The sequence below is a fragment of the Mastomys coucha genome, unplaced genomic scaffold, assembly GCF_008632895.1.
Source record: "Mastomys coucha isolate ucsf_1 unplaced genomic scaffold, UCSF_Mcou_1 pScaffold6, whole genome shotgun sequence".
NCBI classification, from domain to species: Eukaryota; Metazoa; Chordata; class Mammalia; order Rodentia; family Muridae; genus Mastomys; species Mastomys coucha.
The window spans coordinates 7623645-7635098 of NW_022196912.1; the positions used below are offsets into that span (position 1 = coordinate 7623645).

General features: G+C 44.6%; 1 long non-coding RNA gene across 3 annotated transcripts; it reads right to left on the bottom strand.

The window, feature by feature from the left end:
* Positions 1 to 200: 200 nt before the first annotated feature.
* Positions 201 to 10424, bottom strand: LOC116080310. Of its 3 annotated transcripts, none has more exons than XR_004114389.1 (4): positions 10123 to 10424; positions 6785 to 6939; positions 1833 to 2007; positions 201 to 695 (listed from the first exon to the last, which is right to left on the bottom strand). It is a non-coding gene; the product is annotated as an uncharacterized LOC116080310 (long non-coding RNA). The 3 variants fall into 3 exon arrangements; XR_004114387.1 differs by having other exon boundaries at positions 404 to 454; XR_004114388.1 differs by lacking the exon at positions 10123 to 10424 and adding an exon at positions 8163 to 8223 and having other exon boundaries at positions 404 to 454.
* Between the last annotated feature and the right edge of the window lie 1030 nt (positions 10425 to 11454).

Consider the following 11454-nt stretch of genomic DNA (forward strand, 5'->3'; position numbering starts at 1 on the left):
GCTGTTGCTATTGCTACAGTTCCTACTGCTGCTGGTCCTGGTGTTGCTGTTGGTGGTGCTGTTGTTGCCATTGCTGTTACTGCTATTGATGTTGCTGCTGCTGTTGCTATTGCTGCCGTTCCTGCTGGTGCTGGTGTTGCTGTTGGTGGTGGTGGTGCTGTTGCTGCTGCTGTTGCTATTGCTGCTGGTGGTGGTGCTGTTTGGTGCTGTTGCTGCTGGTGCTGTTGTTGCCATTGCTGTTACTGCTGTTGCTGGTGCTGGTGCTGTTGCTATTGCTGCCGTTCCTACTGCTGCTGGTCCTGGTGTTGCTGTTGGTGGTGCTGTTGTTGCCATTGCTGTTACTGCTGTTGATGTTGCTGCTGCTGTTGCTATTGCTGCCGTTCCTGCTGGTGCTGGTGTTGCTGCTGCTGCTGTTGTTACTGCTGCTGCTGTTGCTGCTGTTTTCTTTCAGTACCTAGGTGATATTGTTTCATCATTTTTGGCTTTGTGTCATGTCTAACTTGAAAACCAACCATATTCCTCTCCTCTTATCTTTCATATAGTGACTAGGACCTGACAATTATGAACACCAAAGTCATTTCCAGTTCAAGCAGAGCCTTGGGACCTGAGAAGATGGGTGGCAAAGGGAACAATCCCAATATCCTCCAATACCTGAATGGCTAAACCAACTGTGATGTGTCCATGCCACTGGAATACTAGAAAAGATTAATGGGAACGAACTGTTAATGTGTGTAGCCTGATGACCCTCAAAGGCATTATACTGATTTCATAGCACTTCCAAAAGACATCACATACTGCATCATAGGGTTGCATTTAAGTAAGGTTTCTGACTATGAAGTTACCAGGTTACCAGAAGTAAGAGACACTTGTGGTTCAGTCAGCACATTATCTCTGCTTTGATTATGATGGTAGGTACAAGAAGCTAAATAAAATTGTATAAAAGCAAACACCTACATTCACACCTGTAAAATTGGCCAAATCTCAACCAACCCAGTTAATATATCATGTTAATTTCCTGGTTCTGTTAGGAACACCATATATGGTTTTACACTCAGTTAGCATAAATTGGGTGAAGGCTACTATTTTTTTTTACAATTGCATGCAAGTCTACAATTGCCATTAAAAATAAATATTTAATTGGAAACAAAACTAAATGGTCAGTACTTTTTAAGTTGAAAAAGTGTCTGTGTGTATGCTTGTAAACCCATGTGTGAAATACTATCTCTAATTCAAAAATTCTTAGAGTATATGGAGTATTGCCCACAAATGAGATAGCTCATTGTATCAATGCTTACAAGACCAAAAGACTGGGAACAACTGAAATGTCCCTTGCTACGATACCAGTAAACAAATTGTGTGTGTGTGTGTGTTGATGTGTGTGTGTGAGTGAGTGTGAGTGTATGGCATGTGCATGTGTGTGTGCATGTGTGTGCATGTGTGTATGTGTGTGAGTGTGTGTGTGTGTGAGTGGGTGTGTGAGTATGTGTGTATGAGTGTGTATGTGAGTAATGTGTGTGTGAGTATGTGTGTGAGTGTGTGTGTGAGTGTGTGTGAGTACATGTGTGTGAGTGTGTGTGTGAGTACGTGTGTGTGAGTATGTGTGAGTGTGTGTGAGTATATGTATGAGTGTGTGTGAGTGCTTGTGTGTGAGTGTGTGTGTATGTGTGCATGTATGTTAATTGGAATGCTATGTCACTTTAAAGGAGAATGAAGAAATTCTTGTTTTGTACTGATATAGCAAGATTTTAAGGCCACAATATTAGGTGGAAAAAGAAAACCCAGAATGGCCAGATGTGTGTAGAAGAATACAACTTGTAGGTTTAACAGCATACTTAGTTGGAGGTTGGGACACACAGGCAAGGTAGAGAGATGGCTCAGTAGTTGAAGGCACAGGAGCTGTTTGCAGAGAGCTCACAGGATGGATCACATTCCCAGTTCTAGAGCACCTGATGCCTTCTTCAGATGTCTGTGGGCACCAGAAACACATGCAGTACACAGCTAATAAATCTGGTGGGGAAAAAAAGAAGATAAAAAAAACCAAACCAACACCAAAACAAAAGAATTCATACTTGGCAAGTGCTGCTAGATATAAAGCACCCCCAAAGGCTCATGAGCTGAAATCTGGTCCCTAGATAGTATCACTTTTGAGAGGCAATTGGACTGTGAGAGCTTTAATTTCATCAATGAATTAATCTAGTTATCAACTCGTAGCTGAATGGGCTTTGGGGATGTGGAAACAAGTAGGAGGAAGCATGTCACTAAGGATATGGCCTTGGAAGGGATAACTTGTCCCTGTGTTCTCTATGTGTGTGTATGTGTGTCCCTCCTCTGTGTGTGTGTGTGTCCTTCCTGTGTGTGTGTTTCTATGTGTGTGTGGTGTGGGGTATGTGTGTGTGGTCTGTATGTGTGTGTGCTTGTCTGTGTATGTGTTTGTATGTATATGTTTGTGAGTGTATGTGTTTGTGTGTGTGGTTTGTCTGTGTGTGTTATTGTGTGTGTGTGTGTGTGTGTGTGTGCATGTGTGTGACTCCTGGCTGCCATGAAGTGATCAGGTTTCCTCTGCCATGATGCTCCTGCCTTACCACAGGCCTAAAAGCACCGAGGGCAGCCCAGCGTGGAGCAGAAACCTCAGACGTTGTGAGCCAAAATCAATCTTTTACTTTGAAGTTGTTTCCCTCAGATGGCACAGGATGAAAAACTGATTAACACAGAAACTTCTGTAAGTCAGGCAAAAACCTAGTGACCACAGCCACATTTCTGCTGTTGTTAAATGGAGGGAGTCGACTGCATTGTGTGTCTTTATTTGTGTCTAGTTTTTGAACTGCTTGATGAAATTACCCATTCAATATGTTAATCTAATCTGGCCATTTACTGTTGACAGTCCAGCTGGAGATCTGTCTTTTAGATTTAACAAAATTCGGCTCCAACCTTTGGTGATGTGCTGATGAGCTAGCAAGCCTCTACCCTTTAACCAATGTCTTTTCCTGCCAATCCGAAGCACAGCAGGCCCACTCATCAGTCAGCATGGCCCTAGGTGTGAAGCTGAGTTGGAGAGCACACATGCAGATGTTTATAGAAGGGTAGGAGGTGGGAAGTCTTGATGGTGTGGGAAGTAGACTGGAAGAGTTGTGGAGAGTGCCCTGAAGGATAAAAGCCACTAGGTAAGACTCAAAATGGGACAAAGAAAGGAAAGAATCAGAAGTGCCTAGGCATTCAAATTCCAGTTACCCAAGGGCCCGCTGCCCTAGAGACTGCTTTGTAAATCAGTTAGATCTCTCCAACTGTGACTATTCTACAGCAAGCGACTAAGAAGCATTCCTTGATATAGATGTCTTCAGAACCAATACCAGCAGAAGTCTCTATGTCTATGTGTGTGTGTGTGCATCTGTGCACGTGTGCAGACATGTGTATGTGTGTGTATCATGTGTACACCTATGTATATGTGTGTTTGTGAGTGTACATGCATGTGTATGCATGTTTTTATGTGTGGATATGTATGCATGAATATGAGTGTGTATGTGTATATGTGTGGGTATGCACACACACATGCAGGCATGTTTGCATGTGTGTGTGAGAATGTGCATGTTTGTGTGTGTTGTATGCATGTGCGTGTGTGTATGTGTGTGTTTGTTAGTGTGCATGTGTTTGTGCATGTGTAGTTTGTGTGTGTGTGTCTGCGCGTGTGCACATGTGTGTGATTCCCATCTATTCGATAATTTACTGAGATGTCTTCATTTCTCTGAGTTCTTAACTGTCACTGCATCTACAGAGCTGGGCCTTGTCTCCTTTGCCTTCTTCCTGTAGCTCTGCTATGTTCTCTGTCTTCTGTCATGATCCCTTCTAGTCTAAAAGGCTTCAAGCCTTGTCATTCATCCTTGGGTCTCAGCTGAGCTAGCCAGAACTTGGTTGAAGACAGTATGGAGCATCCTTAGCAACTGAACCTTTGCTTCATCTCCTCTGGCTGCTTGGAGACATTTGTCTAGACCATCACCCTAAATATTTCATAATCAGGATGCTGGCTGGTAATGTCTGGTGATGTTTCTTTCAGGTTACAGACAGCTGACTTCTTACATTGTCTTCACACGATAGAGAGAGAGAGATGGAGAACTCTTGGGTTCTCTTTGCTAAGGGCACAAATCCCATGAATGAGAGTTCCTTCCCCGTGGATGGAACTCCATGCTTCATCTTCACATACTATCACACCAGGGTTGTAATTTCAACAGGAATTTGGAGGCAGTGCCAACTTCCAGTTTATTTGACCCTCCAGGGAGTAGTGAAGGCCCTCTAGGTGAAAGAAAGATGCCAATGAATGTAACAAGGAGTCTCTCTGTTCAACCACAGCCAATCTGAAGTAACCACGTATCAATCATGAACTTATGAGTCACTCAGGAAGCACATTATATCCACTTTACAGACAGAGAAGCTACATACAGTGTCCTCGCCTAAAGACCACTTGTCTGATAAGTGGCTAGTTCTGAGTTTTTAACCCAGTTAGTCTCCAGAGTCTGAACTTCAAAACACACATGCATGCACGCACCCCAGACTGCTTCTAATTTTAGGCTGTGGCTACCTATCTAATCTCCTGTGCATCTGCATCAGGTTGAATTCCACTCTCACTGTCTAAATATTCATGGCTCTGGTTGCCTCTCCTGGTGTCCTCTGCAGGTCTCACATTCCTCCCCTTAGTGTCTGGCTCTGTCCTCAAGTCCTCCTGGCCCAGCTTGTCATCTCTAGTTGCCAAACTTGGGGCCTCAGACATCCAGGAAAGAACCTTCTAAAAAGAAGCAGTGAGTCTGAATAATTGAAAAGAAAACATTTTTCTTTTCATAAGTCTCATACAAATGGAAAGGGGGGGAACAGATGAGGGATGACAAAGCAGAGAGGCCAAGAGATGTCCCATTCACAAGCCTAACAGAAGTAGGGTCCCTGTCAGGCTTGTGAGTGCCTCTGCCTCTCCTTGGATCAGCCTTGCCCCTGATTCATGTAGAAACAGAGGTATGACATGAGAGGAATATACTGTGAGGTATGCTCTGAACAACAGACAGGGGCTCTGGAAAAGAGGGACATGGGGGCTATGCAGGAGACATGACTTACTCAAGCTCAACTCTTGCCAGGACATTCTCTTGCCTCACTCAGTTATATCTGCTCTTGGGTCCCTAGAAAGTTTCCCTCCCTTCCAGAGCTACACACCCAGGTTCTACCACCCCTGTCTTCAGGAAACAAGATAGGTACACATGATACCTCTCTGTGAAGGCGTTAGATAAGGACACAGGAGTCCTCGATAGCAGTGACGTGTGAGGCAGTCTGACTGCACAGGTGAGAGGTTAGCTGAGGCCTCCTGTCACTTAGGTTCTCCTTCAGAGCCAAGGGCAAAAGGAGGAGCCTGCTTCACAGGTGTAGCTCAAGCAATTGCTGTCTACAGGAGATCAGTGCAAAGGGGCCAGAGTGGGTGACTGTGCTCCAGCCCACCCTCCAGACAGTGCTCTGCCTGGTTGAGATGCCCCCTCCCCAAGACCTGCAACTGGAAAGAATTCAAACTTAGAAACTTCTGGGGAAACTTAGGCCACATAAGCTCCCAGTCAGTTAAGACAGCAGTTCTCAACCTGTAGGTTGCAACCCCTTTGGGGACCCTTTCACGGGGGTCCCCTAAGACCATCAGAAAACACAGAGACTTACATTACGATTCACAACAACAGCAAAAGTAGTTATAAAGTAGCAATGAAAATAATTTTATAGTTGGAAGTCACCACAACCTGAGGATTAAAGGGTTGTGGCATTAGGAAGGTTGACAACCTCCGAGTTAAGAGCGATTGATTCAAAGCTGAACTGGAGCGGTAACTGTTGGTCTTCCAGAAGCATCCCTGCACATCTGCTGGAAGCCTGACCCATCACTGGTAACCAAAAGTGAGTTTGAAAGGGACAACAGAGGTGACAGCCAGGTGGACCTCCATCTAGGAGTATGACGGTGCAGGGCCCAACTTCATGAACACTGTCTGCTGAACTCTGATGGAGATTTCCCATCATGCAAGGCAACATTTCAGACACACTCTTCATTATCAAAGACACAACCCCATGGAAATGAGGCTGAGAAGGAGAGGCTTGTGCCTGGGATGAATGATCAGTGCTGTGATGGTGTCCTAACTGGGGCTGAGAGGAATCTCTCAGCAGGTGGAAAAGGGGAGGTTATAGAAGAAGACAGAGAACCAGATACACATGGAGAAAAGTCAGGGATGAATGTTTCGGTTAGCAGAGAGATCAGAGGGAGGTGAACAGAAACCTTGGAGGGCCTCGTGTAATTTATTAAAGTATAGACCTTCTACGTGGCACATAATTAGCTGGATAATCAGAAAGAAGAGTGTAACTTACACCAGTTTTCAGAGTTGTTCCTTGCTTGGTGGCCACAGAGGATGAGTCACCAGGTTTTAAAAAGACAAGGGTGTTTTGTTTGGTCCTTGAGTGAGGATAGACTGCAGGCTCAGGAACTCACAGAGCTGCGGGTGTGGGTCTGTTTCAGAGGCTCTAGTGGGAAAGCTCAAGCTCAGGAGAACCACATCTTAAAGCTGGACCCAGCTCTCATGGTAGCAAGTGGCCTCGGCCTTAACCATGTCTCCATCAATTCTCTGTCAGGACTGTCAAGTTCCCCTTAAGTCCATCTGGCCTCTGTTCTGACAACAACATTTTGCTATATAATGCAAAGAACTGATCTATTCTAAATGAAGAAGAGAGAGAAGAAGTAAATCATTTTGAAAGGACCAAAGAGTAACCAAGTAGAAATGAGGCCTACCATAACAGGCAAAACCGTTCATTCTAAGGGAAACAAAGAACAAATGTTCCATAGCTCCATTGCATTTGCCTTGGGAAGCCAAGTGTAGTCTCGGTGTGCCATGCCTTTCCTTCTCTGGTCATTTGCTCCAGCTCTCCTAAAAGTTACTGGATCCCCTGAGGAGTGAAATAAGTCTGCGTCAGATTGAGCACCATTTCCTTTCTCCCCCTTAACTCTGATTTCCGAGACCGCAGCAGCAGGCCTGGGGGAGGTACTCACAGCCTGTGGGCACCTTTGCCTTGCCACCAGCCGCCAGGGTTCCCCCGGACCCCCCTCCCATTCTGTTCCCCATGAATGGCAGATTCCTCAGTCCGGGTCGGGTTTCCAATCACCATAGAAACAAACTGGAGGCAGTTTCATTAATCATTTAGAGCCCAAGAAGTCTAGGTCAGTCTGATTGCAGCATATAATGTATCATCCCCAGCCACATGGGACTCAGTCGATTTGAATTAAAAAAGATTAAGCTGCCCTGGGCTGCCTGGCCCCATCAGTTTAAGTTCTCATGTGACAGGGGTCTCTGGAGCCATATGGATTAGTGAGTGAAGCTATGCATTTATGTGGCAGGATTCGGTGAAACGTTAGATGGCTGCAGGTGTCTGAGCGGAGGAGGATGGGAATCGCATACAGGGGTTTGGGGATTTTTTTCGTTGTTGTTGTTGTTTTTATACTTGTTGCTGTTCTTTTGAAACTGGAAACAATAACTCAGTTTTATTTCTCCAGTGACAGTTACCACTCTTACTGACCATGAAATGGTACATTTGTTACCCAGGGGTTTATGGTTCACGACGAAGTGGTCTGGGAGGAACCCAGGAATAACCCTGGTCCCTGTCATCTCCAGGGTGGTGGATGAGAATGTTGACATTTTTTTTAACTTCCTTTCCTATAGAGTGGTAAGAAATACCTTAAATAAATATTGATGACAATTTAGTTTTGGTTGAATCAAGATTTATGAGCCCCAGGAAATTGACTTAGAGGCAGCTACAAATCACTGTGGGTCTGAAAGAGCTGTGTACGGATCCCTCAAAATGAGCACCCCCCCAGCCCTTCCAACATCCCAGTTTTATTTATGGGCCTCTCTGGGACTTCAAAGAAGGTCTGTAACTTAGGCCAGACTCTTTTACTGATTCATGGAGCTAAGATGTTTCTGGGGGAAGATCCAGGTTGCTGCGTATTAGCTTCATGTGGGTGGTGGGCAGGGGCTTTGAGCATATTGAATCGTTGATGTAAAGCTTATTACCAGCCAGCTTCCTACAGAATCATTCCTAAATCTTCTCAGCCTATTTGGTATTATCTGAAGTCCCAGGTGGTGAAGCCCAAACAGAAAAAACTTTTCTATTACCTGATCCCTCGTTCTTGGGGGCAGCTGCCCTACACCATCAAGGAGGCAGGCTGGCCAATGGTGATCAAATACAGCGTCTAGGGTGTCTCCATGGACCGTTAGACTTAGAGCAATGCTCTGTTACATTCTCTGTTGAGACGCTGGTGGTTCTGAGTTCTCTGCTGAGAAAGCCAGGAAACAGGAGCATCCTGGAGTCTGCAGAAAGCCTGTCTGAACACCCCCACATTCAGAAGAGGCAACTTAGGGGATCAGACAAGCCAGGACCTGGGGATGTTCAGGTCCTCAAACCAGCTACTTGGCTGTCTGGCCTGGGGTAGGAGCTGTTTCAGGGTGCTTTCTGGGCCTCTATTTTCTCACCTCAAGAAATGTTTCTCCAGTTGTAAAACTCTTCAATTACTTCCAATTTCTAATCACTTGATTGACCCTCAAAGAGAAGAAGCTGGCCTAACCTCAGGAGCCAGTATCGGGGCAGGTAGAAGAGACACTGATAGATTCTGACCCAGCATCAGACAGTCTTCCTTCCTCTCTTCTTAACCATGCAGCACTAAGAGGTGGCCAGCCGGGGTAGCCACAGTCACCTTCAGTGCCATAGCAGCCTCCAGCTCCACAGTTGCCAGCATCACCATAGGTGGTAACCAGTTTCACTCCTCAGGTCCCTGTAGCCATGCTGGGCTGTCAGAATCCCATTCTGCCTGGGGAATGGCTGAGACCCTAACAGATTAGAGTAATAGAAACTGCCAGAAATTGTTTAGAGGGAAGAATGGGTGTGGAACCTAGGAAACATGGGAGAAAATTTCCCAACAGTAGGTACCAACAAGACCCAGAGAAATAGCATGACTTATGAGTCTATAGCTGATCAAATTTATTAAACTTATTATGCACTTGTGACCCCTTCTCACCCAAAAACCTTTTTCGAGAACCCAGGCATGTAGCTCTGTAAAATAGGTATATAAACCAAGCACAATAAAGAAATGTATTTTAATTTTTTGGTAAACAATTTTACCATTAAAGTGAAACCTTCGTAATGAGAGATGTGTTTGTTTAACATGAAGAATTAAATCTTATCTAATTATATGGTTGTATAGGTCATGGAACATCTTCGACATATTCAGAGATAATAGGTATTTCGATCCTATTCATCAGCCATTCTTATAAAGTAAAGAGGACAGACTAGGACTTGTAATGGTTAGTCATGGGACTCACCTAGGAGACATACCTCTAGATGTGCCTGTGAATGGCCTAACTGAAAGAGAAGACTCACCGGAGTGTGGGCTGCATCTTCCCTCAAGCTGGGAGTCCAGAACAAAAAGGAGAAAGAGAGCTGAGTGTCGGAATTCATTCGTGTGATGAGTATGAGCAGGCACCTCATTCATGCTCACAGCCGTGGTGGACCACATCCTTCCTAGAACCCCAAGTCTAATCAGCTCCTCCTTTCCTAACTTGCTTTATCCAGTATTTTTTTTTTCATAGCACAGTAAAAAGGCTATTTCACCAAGTTAAAATATATCTGACTTTTTTTATGAAGCTCAATAATTTTAAATAAAACTTTTTTAGCCATAAAATCCAAAGGTACAATAATTTGTTGTTTATATGTTGAGGAGAGATGAGGGGAAATATTAAGAGTCTTTCCCTTAACTGAATCATTATGTTTGCACAAGAACAGAAAACTTCGAAAATACAGTTAAAAAAAAAAAAAAGAGAGAGAGACCACAATGTGCATCAGGTTAGAACCTGACCTAAGATGTTTCTAGAAGCATTTAATGCCATTTATAGAATGACAGTATGCACAGGGCAAAGGGCCCACATTGTATATTCAGAACCAAGGCCACAATGTAGTCATGTTACACAATGTTAGAGAGAGCTGACAGACTCAGTCTTCATTAGGGTTTCCATTGCTCTGAAGAGACACCATGACCAAGACAATTTTTATAAGGGACAGCATTTAATGGGTCTGGCTTACTGGTTCAGAGGTTCAGTCCATTATCATCATGGCAGGAAGCATGGCAGTGTCCAGGCAGGCATGGTGCTGGAGAAGGAGCTAAGAGTTCTATATCTTCATGGGAAGATAGTCAGGAGAGACTGACCGTCTCCCAAACAGCTAGAAGGGGGTCTCAAAGCTCACCCCCAATGTGACACACTTCCTCTGACAAGGCTACGCCTACTCTAACAAGGCCACACCTCCTAATAGTGTCACTCCCTGGGCCAAGCCAAACCACACAGAATCCTTGAAAACATTAGCCATTTGATTTTGAGTTAATTTGCTCATTGTTGCTAACATTTTAAACCCACACATTGTTTTGTGACCCCATGTGAGGTCACAATCCACAGCTTAAGCCATAGTTCAGGGTGGGGGTGTAAATAGCCCCATCTGGGAGCCTCACTTTGTGAGTTGTCACTTTGAATAAGCCGTTTAACCATCATAAGCAGAGAAAGTCCTAATTTCTTCAGCCAGATGGCCTGGTGCTAGTTCTGTCTCTGTGGTACTTGATGTAAGTTTTGTAAGGTAACTTTAGGTAGGGAGCTCTCTGGTCCCTTCAGGACCTACTTGCTCCTACTTTCTCCCAGGAGGGAGAAATCTTCAGGAATCACTTTCTTCAGGAATCACTTCAGTCAATGAGAATAATCTGTCAAAGGTCAGGCTGTTCCTGGGTCGCCTGCATGCTCTGAGTGTCAAGCAAAGAAATGCCCTGAGGGCCAACTCAGAACAGTCCTCCAAGGCTCTCTGGGTTCCATAGTTCACTAGAGAGCTGCCAAGACCTTTCCTGGAATTGTAGCCCAGCTCAATGTTCCCTCTTCTCACTTTCCTACTATCTCATCCTTTGAACAGGCAGGAGTCCTCCTGGTCCCCTCTGACATCATATCCTGTCCATTCATTGCAAACCTCCACCTCAGAGCTCCCTCCCTAGGGAGCATCAACAATGACCTCCCCTGGGTCTGGGGAACATCTCACCTGAGACATTTACACAGTGAGAGTGCCTAGCCATGGGATGTGGTGTGGGTTTAATGGATCAATCCTATTCATCCAGTAATCCATTTAACTTGTTCCCTGATGTGAATCAGGAGTTCCACTGACTGGCTATCTTTGTGTACCACAAACTACTTACTTTACAGCCAAATTTAACCTGCCCTTAAAGAATAAAAATGGATCCCAAACCAGGAAATATACAAGTGTTAGTTTTATTATTGACCCTTTTCTAACCCTAGTAGAAATCTAATTTTTAGCTAAGTACTTGATCACTTAGAACAAAACCCTTCTAGTTTCTCCAGAAGACAGATATGTCCATGTGATTGG